This window comes from Carcharhinus amblyrhynchos, unplaced genomic scaffold (genome assembly GCF_965287045.1).
Source record: "Carcharhinus amblyrhynchos unplaced genomic scaffold, sCarAmb.v2.hapA scaffold_51, whole genome shotgun sequence".
NCBI classification, from domain to species: domain Eukaryota; kingdom Metazoa; phylum Chordata; class Chondrichthyes; order Carcharhiniformes; family Carcharhinidae; genus Carcharhinus; species Carcharhinus amblyrhynchos.
The window spans coordinates 2,161,146-2,176,063 of record NW_027649792.1 but is presented as its reverse complement, the minus strand read 5'-3'; positions in this window follow the sequence as shown (position 1 = coordinate 2,176,063).

Here is a 14,918-nt window from a genome sequence, read left to right as displayed (position 1 = left end):
GGAAGGAGTAAGCGACAACGAGCAATGATTCTAGGACATTCATTAATGGGGGGCGGGGGGGGGCAGGGGAGGGGGGAGCTGGGAACAAAGTAGTATTTCTTCAGTCACAGATGTGAGTCCAGGATGGCACATTGCCAACCTGAACGGCGATAGGACATCATGGAAGAGGAGCAGAGACATAGGGGGAAAGCAGAATGAATTACTGTAGCAAGGATTAAAGGAGCTTGCTGGATTATCGAACAGCAGGACATTAAAGGCTGCAATATTTTGCTTTCTCCTGTGCCACCTGTTTGTGAGTATCGGAATAGACGGATAGAGCAGATTAATGTGTGGTTATAGAAATGCTACGGGGGTGGGAGGGGTGGGGGAGTGTTTAAATTCCTGCACCACTGGCGAATTTCCTGCAAAATTCTCGGGTTGTATAAATCACAGAGTTTGCATGTGAACAGGAGTAGGGCCAGCACTATGTAAGGAAGTTTCCTGGTGATGTTCCTGGGGGGCGGAGGTTGAATTTGACATCAGGATGGATTACAGTGTGACGTTACATGCGGGGGAGGGGGGGGTCTTTCACAACAGGTATGTAAGAACACCATCCAATCAGGCAGTGAGTGCGAAAAGAGAAATGTTGAGACGCAAAGAAATATGGGCATGCTTCATGCTTGCTTTTATTTTAATTCAAGAGATCTTATAGGAAAAGCTAATGAATTGGGCTTGATTATTAGCATGTGCCATTATGATATAATTGCTTATACAGTGGCATGGTTGAGGACGGGGCAAGATAGATAGCTCATTTGGCCGAAGCTAAAAATCTGCATGCATGTTTGGAAAGGGCTTGAGGATGGGGTGATCGGGTGAACAGAGGTGGTGACGCTGCTGCATTTATCAAGGGCTCAATTATTGCTATGAGGAGGGATAACATTTACAAGTCTCGTCAGTTGTAACTGTAGAGGCTACAAACTCAAAAATAGGTTAATTACATTTCTTGGTCGGGCAGGGTGGGGCGGTGGCGCTGAAGAATCTGGGCGGGGGTGGGTGGTTCTCTCAGCCCGCAAGCTCTCAGCAATTGGTAAAACATTTTTTTAAAACAGTGATAAGTGTACAAATATAGTTAGGAAGACTAAAGTACTTTAAATGTCCAGTATTCTTTCAGTCAAGGTCGGGGAAGGTTGGGGGAGTGTGACTGTGGTGGGGGTTGGAGAAGGTGTCTGAATTCTTGAAGTACAACCCGGAGAACTTTTTGAGGAAATGCATAGAAAGTGCTTCAAGAAACATTGAAACTATCGCAGCAAATAAAGCTGGGCAGGTGGCACGTCGGTGTGAAACACAATGGTGAAAAAAATTGCAGTATTCCTCAACCAAAGTAACGAGCAGTGACTCCTCCTAAAGTCTGCAGCATCAGATATGCCAGTCTACAGTCAAGTGCATTCTCTCGACATGATCCAGCGTCTCGGACAGGAAGTGCTCTCAAATATACCCAATTGCAGTTCCCTACAGACCACATGGATAGGTTGGAGCAGCAGTTGGGTGCACTTCGGAGCATGAAGTTGGCGTCATAGATTGCAGCTTTAGAGACGTGGTCACACCCAAAGTACAGGCAGGTAGATGGGCAGAAGGGGCAGGCAGTCAGTGCAGGAATACCCCGTAATCATCTCCCTCTCTAACAAGTATACTGTTTTGGATATTACTGGGGGAGATGGCTTATCAGTGGATAAAAGTAGCAGGAGCAGCCGAAGCAATGGCACGTTACAGATATGTAGGAAGCCACACACTTCTCCTCTACACACGGCAAGATCCCAGAAGCGGCAATATGCTGAGAGTTAAAAATCCCCCTCAGTCCAATAGATACCCGGAAAGCTTAAATTAATAACCTGTTTTTTAGCTGTTGTCAAGTTTGGGAATGTTTAAATCAATACATTCAGGAGATACTTTGTTTCTGATTTCATGATGATGGATTAAGTCAAGTTCACCTCTTGTCCTTTACGGTCTTCTCCTCGCACTGTCTGACCCTCCTTTGGGCAGTGAGGGTTCTGGCGCTCCCGCTCTCTCACTTTCCCTGAAACGTTCACATCTTTTTAATCCAGTTCATTTCTGCGGACACTTTCCTTCACCTCCTCCCACGGTCACATCCTGCTGTTTTTGAGTTGGATATATATCATATTGCTGCTCATAGGGCCACCTTGTTCCTATCCCTTTCATATTGGATATTTGGGTTGTTTTAAACTGTTGTTTCGATCAAAGTATGAGCAATCGATAGTGCTCTGAATTTGGGCTGGATCAACACATAAATAAAGATGTTTGTAAATCTCGCAGCAGATAGGGGACAGGCTCAAATATATCATAACCGTTGGCATCAAAAAGTCGATCTGGCAAATGAAACATGTATAAAACATACAATAACCACAAAATTATAAAGTTGCTGGATGTGGCAATGAGCAGAATAATAGACTTGCTTTCCAGTCTCCATCTCTGGGTCACTGTATTTGCCTCCCCTGTTCTGACCCTTCAAAAACTTGCGAGCTCTGCTGGCCTTTAAAATGCATCGGAAAATCAGAGCGTTAAAGTTTGGAATTACTGCGAATGGGGTCAATGGAGATTAAGTGAGTGAAAAGTTAATGAACACCAGCCATCTTATTTATACAGTACCACGATACATTGTCAATTGTTATCCATGGTTCATATCTAAAGTAATGAGGCACGGTTCTTGCACAGAGCACCAACAGCAGCCGCAGTTTTTTGGGGCAATTTTTAGCATCTGGGAACCAATGACAACAAACAGATCAAAGCTGAACATAATGGTGAACCAGACAGAGTAGTCTACGGCTGCACGGAGAAAGGCATTGACAACCCTGGAAGTAAGACTACGAATGGAGGTCACAAGTGTTCCTTAATAAGGTCCTTAAACCATGATATACAATTGGGATAGTTACATGCGCAAACTACAGTAACAATCTCTTTCTCTGCCATTTCCATGAATTGGTATGAATTCTCCTAGTGCCAACAAACCATTTTCGGTAGTAATGTGTTTTTCTAAAGTTTTTATTTGTACTTGGTGATTAAGAGAATATTTATATCAATCGCACAAATCATTTGTTTGTGGACTCTCTCCCCTGAAAACTATTGCAATTGTGACATTCAATATATCCAATTCTGAGTATTTGATACATAAACCCTTAAAGTGTGGGAAGGGAGGAAATTCGAATTGAGGCACAGGTACTTTATTGAATGGTGCAGAAGGCGCGAATGGTCTAATATCACATGCTGCGATATTCAGACGCCACAATTTCCCAGTGACTGACAGCACAAGTTATACATGGCCACTGTGGTCATGAGGTCCCCTTCAGATAGTGATAACCTAACATACAATCACAAATACCCGTATTTTAATCTTCCCTCCAAAATCAGCACCTTTCCTGAGCTGATGTCTCATTCAACAATGAGACTGAAAAAATAATCGCTTTTTATTGATCAATATTGTGGCTATGGATTGATTTTCTGTGCAGGTACCAGAATGAAACCATGCAAGTAATTGGGAAAGTATCACAGGTATCTGCACAATAGTCAGCAGCAGATCAGCGGATAACACATTTAACAGCACGTGGCTCATTAAATACATTAAAACCAGCACAGGTTCTCACATAGATTCACACCATGCCAGTGGTTTTGCGATTTATCAACGACAGCAAGGGCCGTATAAAATATTCTCCTGACCAATTGTATTGGAAGATGCATTTTTTTTCATGATATGGTCTATCTCTTTGCACTTGAAGTTGCTAACTTGAAGATGTATTCACTCAAAGATGGTCATTCTCCACCCAGAAATATCAGGCACATCTGTAGTTGATCATTTTTGGGATGAATTCTCTCCGCCACCATACACAATTCGGCAAATACGGGTCAACCTGTTCCACATCTGAATACTCACCTTACTTTCCCCTATTAACACATTGGACCTGTTACTCTCCACATTTGGGAAATTCACATTCTCATATATACTTTTATCCACACAGAATCTGATGTTTTCTCATCATATTTTGAAATAGTTCCCTGTAATTCTTGATTCTCAAATAAAAAAACACTATTTTTTGATATTGGAAAGGTCAATTCCTGTCAGTATCGGATGTGTTTCAGTAAAATTAGCTCTCTCCTTCTTTTAAACTTCAATTGGTATGGGCACAAATTATTCAGTCTACTCTCTGACGACGAAACCTCTGCCTAGTAAATTTTCTATGAACTACTTGCAATGTAATTTATTGCTATGTAAGCATGAAAAAGCTGTGTGCAGCAACTCTGGATATGGTCTCACTAATGTAGTGGTCAGTGACAGCAGTAGTTTCCTAGATATAAACTCCAGATCTACTTGAGTAAAGGACAACATTCTATTTTTTCCTTTACATGTAAGATAACATCTCCTGATTCATATATGAAAAGAACAACTTCTCCTCTACTGCAAACCTCTACAGTACCTATGTTGAAGTAACAACCCGTGTTTCTGCCTTCCTGTCAAAGTGTAAGACATCTAATTCTCCTAGATTATACTCAATGTGACATTTCTCGCCCATTGACTTATCCTTTCTATATCCCTGTGTGTCCTCCTGAAATTTTGCTTGGTCACCTTGTTAGTGTGAACAAATCTCGGTGGAATACACATGGCCTTGTCTTCTAACACATAATTGTTATTCTTTGGGATAAATGGGGCGGCATGGTGGCATACTGCTGCCTCACAGTGCCAGGGACCCAAGTTCAATTTCATAGATAGAAACATAGAACATTACAGCGCAGTAAAGGCCCTTCGGCCCTCGATGTTGCGCCGACCAGTGGAATGAATCTAATGACCCTCTAACCTAAACTATTCTAATGTTATCCATATGCCTATCCACTGACCATTTGAATGCCCTTAAGGTTGGCGAGTCCACAATTGCTGCAGGCAGGGCATTCCATGCCCTCACTACCCTCTGAGTAAAGAACTTACCTCTGACGTTCGCCCTATAATTACCACCCCTTAATTTAAAGCTATGTCCCCTCGTGTTAGCCATCACCATCCGAGGAAAAAGGCTCTCACTGTCCACCCTATCCAATCCTCTGATCATCATTTCCACCTTGGGTCATTGCCCATTCAGAGTCTGCACATCCTCCCTGGAGCACATTTCTCTGGGTGCTCCGGTACTCTCCCACAATCTAAATATGTTAGATTGATTGGCCATGCTAAATTGCACCTGGTGTCAGGAGGATCAACAGGGTAAATGTAATGTGTTAAGTGAATAGATCCTGGATCAGTCTGTGATTGATACAGACGTGATGAGCCAAATAGCCTCCTTCTGTACTGTAGGGATTCTATGATACTATGAATTCAGCCCTCCTATATGTTCATAGTGGCACGCAATTAGTTTGTCATCCTGAATGTATCACAGTTATCTGAGCCCCCAATTTGCTGGTAGATGTTTCATCCTCTCCCTTTACTATTGTATTACTCGCAGTTTTGTGAGGAAACTTTGTTAGCAAAATTTTAACTGCATTTTACTGAATGTTGTTATAAACGCATGCAATAATTGAATGAGTCTCCTTTAGTCCACACTTATTTTTACAGCCTCAGTAAGTTCCAAGACATTTCTCAACCCCATTTCCCACATCACAAAGCGATGCTGCCTCCATTGATTACATTATGCTTTATTTAGTATCGTGTTACTCCTGATATAATGTTGGAACTAACCATTTTTTCAATCCATCATTGATCATAGTATTCTGTCAGGGCTCTGTGCTGGGGCATTACATTTTTCCAGCTTATATCAGTGACTTAATTGAGGACCTGTGAAGGCAGGAGGGCTAAATTCTCAGGTGACATAAAATAATGAAATAAAAAATATCAAAGAACAAAAAACAAAACAGCCCGGGAAACAGAGCCTTCGACCCAACGAGCCCGCGCCACCATTTTAACATTGCAAGTCCCCCCTCCACCCACGACCCTTATCTATTGTTTATGGCATTGCACATTGAGGGAAACTAATTTAGGGACAATTTATTACACCAATCAGCCTAATAGCACATTTTTGGGGTGCGGGAGGAAACCGGAGCACCCGGAGAAAACCCACGCAAGCACGGGGAGAATGCGCAAACTCCCACAGACACCAGCCCAAATCCATGTGTCTGCACAGCTAGCAGTGGTAGTCACTGAGCTGTCGTGTTGCCCAGCATCTGGTCCAGTTTAAGCACACACTAACGACATGAAGTACTAGGCTATTCTCGAAACCACCAAGAGCAGCCCTTGTACGACCCATTGCGTGTATGCCCCTTGTTGGACAACAAGGCGGACCGACTTAAAACCTGTGAATTAAAAGAGAAAAACATTAGTATCATCTTATACATTAAAACTTAAAACCTGTGAATTAAAAGAGAAAAACATTAGTATCATCTTATACATTACCAGGGACGTCCCAAGGCTACTGAACCTTATTTAAAACAACTTCCTATATCCTTCCATCTCCAACCCACTCATGTGCCTGTCTAAGTAACTCTTAAACAACTCCAGCATGCCTTGGCAGAGCATTCCATACCCCCACTACCCTCTGTGTGAAAAACCTCTCTCTAACTTCCAAATTGTACCTCGCCCCCCTCACCCTAAGCCAGTGGCCCCTCGTAATGTGCGTTTCTAACATAGGACAAAGCTTACCACTGTTTACTCTATCTATGCCCTGCATAATCTTATACACCTCGATTAGATCTCCCCTCAGTAGCCTTCTTTCAAGGGAAAACAACCCCAATTTACATAAGAACATAAGAAATAGGAGCAGGAGTAGGCCATCCAGCCCTTCGAGCCTGCCCCACCATTCAATAAGATCATGGCTGATCTGTCGTGGCTCAGTTCCACATTCCCGCCCTCTCCCCATAACCCTTAATCCCCTCACTTATCAAAAACCCATCAACCCGCGTCTTAAAAATATTTAGCGAGGCAGCCTCCACCACTTCAACGGGCAGAGAATTCCAGAGATTCACCACCCTTTGAGTGAAGAATTTCCTCCTCAACTCAGTTCTAAACCGCCCCCCCTTTATCTTGAGGCTGTGCCCCCTAGTCCTACTGTCCTTTCTGAGCGGGAAGAGTCTCTCCACCTCTATCCTATCCATCCCATTCATCATCTTATACGTCTCAATGAGATCTCCCCTCATTCTTCTAAACTCTAACGAGCACAAGCCTAGTTTATTCAGCCTGTCCTCATAGCTCAACCCCCTCAACTCCGGTATCAGCCTAGTAAACCTCCTCTGCACTCCCTCCAAGGCCAAAATATCCTTGCGTAAGTGCGGCGACCAAAACTGCACACAGTACTCCAGCTGCGGCCTCACCAATGCCCTATACAGCTGCAGCAAGACCTCCCTACTTTTATATTCAATCCCCCTCGCTATGAAGGCCAGCATCCCATTAGCCTTCCTGACCACCTGCTGCACCTGCAGGGTGTGTTTTTGCGACTCATGCACAAGGACTCCGAGGTCCCTCTGCACCGTCGCCTGCTGCAGTTTTTCGCCACGCAAGTAATAGTCCTTCCTACCATTATTCCTACCAAAGTGGACCACCTCGCACTTGCCAACATTAAATTCCATTTGTCAGTTCCTGGCCCATTCGCCCAGCCTATCTAGATCCTTCTGCAGATGCTCCACACCCTCCACGCAATTTGCCGTTCCACCAATCTTGGTGTCATCAGCAAATTTCGACACCATACACTCGGTTCCCTCCTCCAGATCATCTATATAAATGGCAAATAGCTGAGGCCCCAGCACCGACCCCTGGGGCACTCCACTAGTCACCAACCGCCAATCCGAATAGCACCCATTAACCCCCACATTCTGCCTCCTATTTGACAACCAATCCTCTATCCATGCTAACACCCTACCCCCAACTCCATGCCCCCTTACCTTCTGCAATAACCTCTTGTGAGGTACCTTGTCAAACGCCTTCTGAAAATCAAGAAAGACCACATCCACCGGTAATTCATTTCGGTAGGAGTAACAGATGTGTTGAGTATAGGGCTAACGGGAGGACTTTGAATAGTGTGGAGGAGCAGAGGGATCTAGGTGTATGTGTACATAGATCCCTGAAAGTTGGGAATCAAGTAGATAAGGTTGTTAAGAAGGCATACGGTGTCTTGGCGTTTATTGGTAGGGGGATTGAATTTAGGAGTCGCAGCGTCATGTTGCAACTGTACACAACTCTGGTGCGGCCGCACTTGGAGTACTGTGTGCAGTTCTGGTCCCCACATTACAGGAAGGATGTGGAGGCTTTGGAGAGGGTGCAGAGGAGGTTTACCAGGATGTTGCCTGGTATGGAGGGGAGGTCCTATGAGGAGAGACTGAGGGATTTGGGGTTGTTTTCGCTGGAAAGAAGGAGGCTAAGAGGGGATCTTATTGAAACATATAAGATGATTAGAGGTTTAGATAGGGTGGATAGTGATAGCCTTTTTCCTCGGATGGAGAAAGCTAGCACAAGGGGGCATGGCTTCAAATTAAGGGTGGGTAGTTATAGGACGGATGTCAGGGGTAAGTTCTTTACCCAAAGGGTGGTGAGGGATTGGAATGCCCTGCCTGCTGCGGTTGTAAATGCGCCTAGTTTGGGGGCGTTTAAGAGATCTGTGGATAGGTTTATGGACGAAAAGGGATTGGTTTAGATTAGTGGGTCAGTGTTTTTTTTAAAAAAAACTGGTCAGCGCAACATCGTGGGTCGAAGGGCCTGTTCTGCGCTGTAATGTTCTATGTTCTATTACTATATATTCTTGGACGCTACTTCACTGAAATATTGTCATATTTTCATACAAGATCTCCAAAATAGCTAATAATTTGTACTACTATGAAACCCCGGAGTTCAATGTCAAATTTCTATATTCAAGTATTTCAGTAATGGGAGAGGTGAGATTTAAATGTACACTAACCAACAAAGATGTGATTTGAACATTAACATTTAAACACATTTATTGTACTTAACATCAAAATTTATACATATCTTCGTGTGTTCTGTCTCAAACTCCTGTACAAGTAGCACAGAAAGACATAGAATCATAGAACCCTACAGTGCAGAAGGAGGCCCTTTGGCCCATCGAGTCTGCACCGAACCAGGCCCTACCCCCATATCCCTACATATTATACCCACTAATCCTTCTAACCTACACATCCCTAGACACTAAGGGGCAATTTCTTAGCATGGCCAATTAACCTAACCTGCACATCTGTGGAAGGAAACCCACACAGACACGAGGAGAATGTGCAAACTCCACACAGACAGTGACCAGAGCCGAGAATCAAACCCAGGACCCTGGAGCTGTGAAGCAGCAGTGCTAACCACTGTGCCACCGTGCTGCCCAAGAATCCTACTTTGCAGAAGGCGGCCTTGAGGTCCATCTAGTCAGCACTGACTTTCGGATGGATCATTTTGTCCAGATTCAAACGCCTTCCCTATCCCCCAACTCGTGTATTTACCATAGCTAACTTACATAATTTACAGAACTTTGGACACTACAGGCAACTTCGCATGGGCAATCCACCTAAAATGCTCATCGTTGGACTGTAGGAGCTAACTGCAGCACATGGAGAATATCCATGCAGACTCCGGGAGGCTCCACATAGGCAGTCACCCAGGCAGAAATGTCATCTGGTGCTCTGAGGCAGCAGTGCTAAGTATTGAGCCACTATAATGCCACTTAAATGATATACCATTGCAATGTGTTTCTGACTGACTGAAATCACATAATGTTAGGTATTTATGTCATATTCCAAACTTATTTTCTCTGAACATCCATGACCCAATGTAATGAGCCAACGACACAGTTTGTCCCTCCAACTCACCCACCTTCCCACCACTACCCCCACCCTGCACCCATCGTCTGTCCTTTCCCCTTGATAAGTTCCGACTTGCCATATCCTCTCAACACAAGTTACCTATCCTGCCAACCTGAGCATCTAATTGCCTAGCTAACAGCTAGGCTATCATTCACCCACATTCCATACTGAACTTGTCCCATTTCCCACAAGCCCATTACTTATCCAGCCTTTCACGCGCACAACTATTCACTCACACAACCATTCACAAATACTGGAAAAGGAATGAAATGTCCCAGAGATATTCAGTGAATTCAAGAAAGAATACTACTGAATTGGGCAGCATGCACCGTAATGGAATGTAGCTTGTCTGAGTCCACTTATTAATGAGAAAATATATTGTGGGACTTGTGCCAGCATTTGTTGCTAATCCCAATTGCCCTTGAGGGGGCAGTAATGAGTCAACCTCATTGTCTGGATCTGAGTCACATGAAGGGCGGAACAGCTGAGGTTGCTACTACTGCATGCACTAAGGAACAGGCAGATGTCAAATTTGAAATTCTTCATTCACTTAGCAGCCTCCACATCAGCCTATTGTAAGGCAGTGAGACTGCCAGTGAAGCACAAGTCGGAGTGATAGGTAATCAAGTGCATCATGACTTGAACTATGAAACAATTCATAGCATCATAGAATTGTACAGTGCAAAAGAGGACTGTCAGACCATCGAGTCTGCATCGGCACGTGTGAAGTCCCGGGCAGCAATGCGGGTCTGGGAAAGGGGCAGCAAAAAGATAGGACACACCCTGGGACATTTCGGGATATGGTTTTGTGTTTTCACTTATTCATATGGACAGGATTTCAGAACACTTCCATGGTTTGGAAGCACGTTAACGTTTTAAATATGCACATTTATGGGATTGGGGGTTATAGATAGGTGTTGATGTGAGCGGCGCAACTCGTGGGCCGAAGGGCCTGTTTGTGCTGTAGTGTTCTATAAGTAATATAACACTGAGTTGAGAAGTGAACATTTGGACTGATAGAGGCAGTGATCTTCAGGGATCAATGCATATCAGGAAATTCGACAAGTCTACCGCTGCAATCTCAACTTTTGAATCCTGAAATCATGTGCATCATCTACAAGACATAACTGAGGAACGTGATAGACTAAGTGCCTTGATGAATGCAGTTTACACGTAACATAAGTAGATAGACCCCATCCAAGGCAATAATTCTAGTTTCATTGATAGCCCCTCTGCTGACCTTAAAATTTACTCCCTCAAACATCGTCGTGTACTGTTATGAGTGTAAATCATCAGTAAGAATCACTTCAGCAAAATGTGCAGTCCACCCAGGCGCAGGGATCGATCACCTCGAACTCTACGACCTAAAATGTCATAAGAAATGGCTGCGTTTGCTTGTAAACATCTAAAACCCCATACAATTTGACTTGAAAATAAATCCTCTGTCCTAGTTCTAATTCTTACGCCAAACAGCCCAGGCTTCTGGCTGCACTACAGAGTTCAACACTGCGCGCAAAAAAATTGAGTAAATATTTGCAATTATCTGGCATTTTCTCCTTCCAAAGTGGATAAATATACAATTAACTTAATGTCACAGAAACATTTGCTCATACTAATATGTCAAGCAGTGTTAAAGCAGATTGGTGATAGAGAATATTTATTTGGACACAGGTAAGATATCTTAACGGTCAAATCTCTAATTTTAACAGATTGCATACATTCTAAAATTACAATGACAACAGCCCATTTTCAGTAAAAAGAACTCCAGCCATTTCAGCTGGAGATAAACAAAATAACATTACAGTATGAACCCTGTGGTCTGTCTATGATCATAGTATTCGGAAATACAGTCACTGTCTTTGTCGTTAATCTGGTAAATACTAATGAGAAAAACAATACAATGACAGAATTAAGAACAGCAAAATCTTCATGCACGCTTTTGGAAATGCAATGACGTCTCTTACCAGCAATTCCTACGGCTCCTATAATCGGATAGTAAATCATTAATACCTGCACCAGGACTGGTAATGCGCTAAATGTATAAACGACGAAAGGTACTCTCATTCTGTTGGATAATAGAAAGCGATTATTGGCTTGGACAGAGAGCTCCAGGTATCTGTAGAACGGAAGGTGACGAGAAACATGCTTATAATTGAGAGCAAAGTCTCAGGGGATCAATAAAAAAAAACCGAATCAAAATTACTTTCACTCATTTGCCTAAAATGGCAGTTGCTGTTACTGCAATATTTATTCTGCATTAATTAAATCCAAATTTATATTATAAGGATTTTGAAAGGAGACAATACCAATATTAGAATAATATCGCTATCTCACAGTACACCGAAGGCCATTCAATTGACTCTCTCCCTTGTTGTGGGCAATGTAGAAACAAGGTATTGAACTAGTTTTTTGTTTCGTTAACATAGTTGCATTGTACATTAACATGCAACATGGCAAATAGAAAGATTGAAAACTCTGTATATATTCAGAAGCTGTGGCTGCAGAAGAAATAAATCATAAATTAAATTTCTAACCCTTCATCAGAACTCCTTGTTCAGGCCAGGAGAAGCCTGAGACTCCACAAGCTTGTGCGGCCAAATAACTCTGTTGGACTTTTACCCGGTGTTGTGAGACTTCTTTCTGTGCTTACCCTAGTCCAACGCCAGCATCTTCACATCATGGCTATTTTAGGTTGCCAGTGTCAACAGCATCATTATTTCAATCTAGTTGTTAAGTATGTGTCGTTGAGAATTCTGATTAATTCTAAATAGCAGCTAAGATTTTAATACATAGTTTGAGAACAACACAAAAGATGATGTATTGATATTGCCTCTAAGAAATGAATTTATAACATGCCACTAAAATGAAATATGCATTCATGAAAGATGCCAGCATAAATCAGACTTAAATCATGCAACAAATAAATTACCCATGTATATGCAGGCCAGCAGATAATGCCAAAAGATAAAGGGACATTCATTTGGTATTAGAGCTGGTTTAAGCTGGTTACAAACTAAGAAGCCACCTTTGGAAGAGAACATCCACAAAATGGATTATAATGTCAGATTATAATTTGAGCATCAAAATTATCACAAATAGATTGACATGTTGATTATTTAATTGAACTCTGTAAATTAATTACTTCGGTGTATTTTGAGATAATTGAGATAACCAAACTATTAAATTGACCAAGCTTCTGGTACAAAAACAAAGATCTGCAGAAAAAACTCAGTGGTGCTGTTGCATCATTGAGCCTACCTTGAATCTTTCCTTCGGCTGAAATCTTTGTCTGTTGTGTGTTTTTCTTCTTGCATTTTCTATGTTTCAATAAAACTAGTTTTAGAAATAAAATTTTATCATGCTTTGAAGACTGAGTTTTGTTCACTTTTGCACCCTTATCAGACAAGAGTGTAGAAGTCTAAATGTCCCAACAGAAATGATTCAGGGAGAAATTCAAGCTGTTAGATGCATTATCACACAGTTAGAAATACAAGGGGTAGTGACAAAGACAGTGTCTTCTACTAATTCGCTTATATGGCTGATTAAAAAACAGACAAAAGTTATAGGTTTGCTGTGGAATGCACATCTCTAATCAGATAGGCAACACGGACATTGCTAATACTGTAAATCCAGCTTTCATTCTAAATACAATTGGAACAAATCAAATGATTTTTGTTGTATTAGATGTAACCAATGGATTTTGGACTATTCCAATAGCAAAAGAATATCAGTACAAATTTGCCTTCACAGTAGGAAATCAACAATACACTTGGATTTGTTTACTACATTTGTCCAGCCATTTTTCACAAACACACGGCTTAAATAATTGAACCTATTAAATGTACGTGAACCATTTTTCTACGTTATGTAAATGATGCTTTGATTGCCTCAAACATACACACCATCTGACAATACACAAGTATTTCAAGTAATTCAAAATGCTGGATGTAAACTTAATCCTAACAAAGCTCAGTTAGGACAAGAGAAGGTAACGTATTTGGGACACAAGAAAAGAGAGAAATTCCAGAAGACTGAAAGAAGGCTATATGTTGTGTACCACAACCGCATACAGTGAAGGGAATGAGACAAATGTTAGGACTGTTCAACCATTGTAGGAATTCTGTGGATGATTATGCAATACTAGAAAAACCACTGCAAGATTCAACTAAAAGAGAAAGACCTAGTAGAGAAAAAATAGATAGGAACAATAAGGAAACACAGGCTTTTACTGTGTTGTGAGAAAATCACCACTTGGAGTCAGACTTAACAATTCAACATTCAAGTTTATTGAACAAAGCTTTGGGAGAAGCGTTGGGCACTCTACAGTGCACACAGTCACCTTCTCAACTTTAAAACGGCAGTTGAGCATCTTTTATACATTTTCAAATAATGGACAAGTATGGACATAAGCCGTTAGCACATTGTTATGCATAGAGTAGACAAGTATGGACATCAGCATATTGATATACATAGAGTAGATTTATGCATTTATGCATTTATGCCCTCCATCAATGACTGATCTCATTACCAAAACTCATTGTTTTGGTTCTACTTTATCTCAGGCGAAGGTGTCTCAAGGTCTGATTTATTTCCTGCAGTAATTTAGACACTAACAGGAGTTAACTCGTTGTGCAATGTCTGTGGCCAAGTCAGCACATCTTAATGTGTGTTCCCAGAGTCCATTTTGTGCCAAGTAACCATCTTATATCCTTTAATTTTGATTTTACTAAACAACTGATTTAAAGTTAGCCCTAGCTAAGGCTCCAGCTTCCGGATTCCCAAACCACAGCAAGGCATTTCACATCTTTTACCAAGAAAGTAATGGGTTACAGGTAGCAGTTGTCACCCAGAAACATGGAGACAAATAAAAACCAATAGGCTATCAGTCAGCACAATTAGATTCAATTACAAGAGCATTGCATAGATGCATAAGAGTGTTAGCTTGTGCCTCTTGGGCCAGAACTGCCTCTGAAATCACACTCATGGGAAAATAATTGTCCGTAGTCTACATAACATTGTACAGTTATTAGGAGCGGGAAGACTGAAAGGTGTCTTAGATAGAAGGAGATCAAAATGGGACGCAAATCTTTTACCAGGGGATAAGC